The sequence below is a fragment of the Mirounga angustirostris genome, unplaced genomic scaffold (genome assembly GCF_029215605.1).
Source record: "Mirounga angustirostris isolate CCGP_5_RB_7025 unplaced genomic scaffold, mMirAng1.0.hap1 SCAF_2, whole genome shotgun sequence".
Classification (NCBI taxonomy): Eukaryota; Metazoa; Chordata; class Mammalia; order Carnivora; family Phocidae; genus Mirounga; species Mirounga angustirostris.
In genome coordinates this window covers 137295025-137298437 of record NW_026991710.1, presented here as the reverse complement: position 1 = coordinate 137298437, position 3413 = coordinate 137295025, and the positions used below count along the sequence as shown (strand labels likewise).

Here is a 3413-nt window from a genome sequence, read left to right as displayed (position 1 = left end):
TAGAACACAATCACAAGAGGAAGGTTGGAAAGAACTCAAATACATGAAGGCTAAAGAGCATCCTACTAAAGAATGAATGGGTCAACTGGGAAATTAAAGAAGAATTTAAAAAATTCATAGAAACAAATGAACATGAAAACACAAGTGTTCAAAATCTTTGGGATGCAGCAAAGGCAGTCCTAAGAGGAAAGTAAATAGCAATACAAGCCTTTCTCAAGAAACAAGAAAGGTCTCAAATATAACCTAACCCTACACCTAAAGGAGCTGGAGAAAGAACATCAAATAAAGCCTAATCCCAGCAGGAGAAGAGAAATCATAAAGATCAGAGCAGAAATCAATGAAATAGAAACCAAAGAACAGAACAATAGAAACCAAAGATCAGAGCAGAAATCGATGAAATAAACCAAAGAACAGATCAGCAAAAGTAGGAGCTGGTTCTTTGAAAGAATTAACGATTGATAAACCCCTGGCCAGACTTATCAAAAAGAAAAGAGAAAGGACCCAAATAAATAAAATCATGAATGAAAGAGGAGAGATCACAACCAATACCAAATAAATACAAACAATTATAAGAACATATTATGAGCAAGTGTGTGTCAAAAAATTAGACAATCATCACTTCTCGGCCTTTTGGCTAAGATCAAGTGTAGTATCTGTTCTTATCAGTTTAATATCTGATACGTCCTCTATCCGAGGACAATATATTAAATGGATTTTTGGAGCAGGGAGATGGAATAGGAGCTTGCTGCGTCCACTCCACGCATTGACCTGGTATTGCAGTACTTCCAGGAACGGTACACCCCCTTGGGGGAAATAAACCGGTTTCTAAAATAAAAAAAAAATAAAAATAAAAATGAGACAATCTGTAAGAAATGGGTGCATTCCTAGATACCAAAACTGAACTAGGAAGAAATAGAAAACCTGAACAGACCCAATAACCAGTAAGGAAATTGAAGCAGTAATCAAAAATCTCCCAACAAACAAGAGCCCAGGGCCAGATGGCCTCCCAGGGGAATTCTACCAAACATTTCAAGAAGAATTAATACCTATTCTTCTGAAACTGTTCCAAAAAATAGAAATGGAAGGAAAACTTCCAAACTCATTTTATGAGGCCAGCATCACCTTGATCCCAAAACCAAAGACACCATCAAAAAGGAGAATTACAGATCAATATCCTTGATGAACATGGATGCAAAAATTCTCAACAAAATACTAGCCAATGGGATCCAACAGTACATTAAAGAATTATTCACCACGACCAAGTGGGATTTATTCCTGGGCTGCAAGGTTGGTTCAACATCTGCAAATCAATCAATGTGATACAATACATTAACAAAAGAAAAAACAAGAATCATATGATCCTCTCAGTAGATGAAAAAGCATTTGACAAAGTACAGCATCCTTTCTTGATCAAAACTCTTCAGAGTGTAGGGATAGAAGGTACATCCTCAATATCATAAAAGCCATCTATGAAAAACCCACAGCAAATATCATTCTCAATGGGGGAAAAACTGAGAGCTTTTCCCTAAAGGTCAGGAACATGTCAGGGATGTCCACTATCACCACTGCTATTCAACATAGTACTAGAAGTCCTAACCACAGCAAGCAGAAAACAAAACAAAAAAATGGCATCTGAATCAGCAACCAAGAAGTCAAACTCTCACTCTTTGCAGATGATATGATACTTTATGTGGAAAGCCAAAAAGACTCTACCCCAAAACTGCTTGAACTCATATAGGAATTCACTAAAGTGGCAGGTTATAAAATCAATGCACAGAAATCAGTGGCATTTCTATACACCAACGACAAGATAGATGAAAGAGAAACTAAGGAGTTGATCACATTTACAATTGCTCCCCAAACGATAAGATACCTAGGAATAAATCTAACCAAAGAGGCTAAGAATCTGTACTCAGAAAAGTATAGAATACTCATGAAAGAAATTGAGGAAGGCACAAAGAAATGGAAAAACATTCCATGCTCATGGCTTGGAAGAACAAATATTGTGAAAATATCTATGCTTCCTAGAGCAATTGACATATTTAATGCAATCCCTATCAAAATATCATCCACTTTTTTCAAAGAAATGGAACAAATAATCCTAAAATTTATATGGAACCAGAAAAGACCCTGAATAGCCAGAGGAAGATTGAAAAAGAAAAGCAAACATGGTGGCATCACAATTCCGGACTTCAAGCTCTATTACAAAGCTGTAATCACCAAGACAGTATGGTACTGGCACAAAAACAGACACATCGATCAATGGAACAGAATAGAGAGCCCAGAAATGCACCCTCAACTCTATGGTCAACTCATCTTCCACAAAGCAGGAAAGAATATCCAATAGAAAAAAGACAGTCTCTTCAACAAATCATGTTGGGAAAATTGGACAGCCACACGCAGAAGAATGAAACTCGACCATTTGCTTACACCACACATGAAAATAGACTCAAAATGGTTGAAAGACCTCAATGTGAGACAGGAATCCATCAAAATCCTAGAGGAGAACACAGGCAGCAACCTCTTCGACCTCAGCCGCAGCAACTTCTTCCTAGAAACATCACCAAAGGGAAGGGAAGCAAGGGCAAAAATGAACTATTGGGACCTCATCAAGATAAAAAGCTTTTGCACAACAAAAGAAACAGTCAACAAAACCAAGAGACAACCGCCAGAATGGGAGAAGATATTTGCAAATGACATATCAGATAAAGGGCTAGTATCCAAAATCTATAAAGAACTTCTTAAACTCAACACTGAGAGAACAAATAATCCAGTCAAGAAATGGGCAGAAGACATGAGCAGACATTTCTGCAAAGGAGACATCCAAATGGCCAACAGACACATGAAAAAGTGTTCAACATACTCGGCATCAGGGAAATACAAATCAAAACTTCAATGAGATACCACCTCACACTAATCAGAGTGGCTAAAATTAACAAGTCAGGAAACGACAGATGTTGGGGAGGATGTGGAGAAAGGGGAACCCTCCTACACTGTTGGTGGGAATGCAAGCTGGTGCAGCCACTCTGGAAAACAGTATGGCAGTTTCTCAAAAAGATGAAAATAGAGCTACATTATGACCCAGGAATTGCACTACTGGATATGTACCCCAAAGATACAAATGCAGTGATCTGATGGGGCATGTGCACCCTAATGTTTATAGCACCAATGTCCACAATAGCCAAACTGTGGAAAGAGCCTAGATATCCATCAACAGATGAATGGATAAAGATGTGGTGTGTGTGTGTGTGTGTGTAATGGAAAACTATGCAGCCATCAAAAAGATGAAATCTTGACATTTGCAATGAGGTAGATGGAACTAGAGGGTATTATGCTGAGCAAAATAAGTCAATCATAGAAAGACAAGTATCATATGATCTCACTGATATGAGGAAATTGAGAAATAAGACAGA

At 37.9% G+C, this 3413-nt stretch overlaps 1 non-coding gene across 1 annotated transcript; it reads left to right on the top strand.

The window, feature by feature from the left end:
• Positions 1-614: 614 nt before the first annotated feature.
• Positions 615-805, top strand: LOC123849186 (U2 spliceosomal RNA). The gene has a single exon (XR_006792012.1). It is a non-coding gene; the product is annotated as a U2 spliceosomal RNA (small nuclear RNA).
• The last annotated feature ends 2608 nt before the right edge of the window (positions 806-3413 follow it).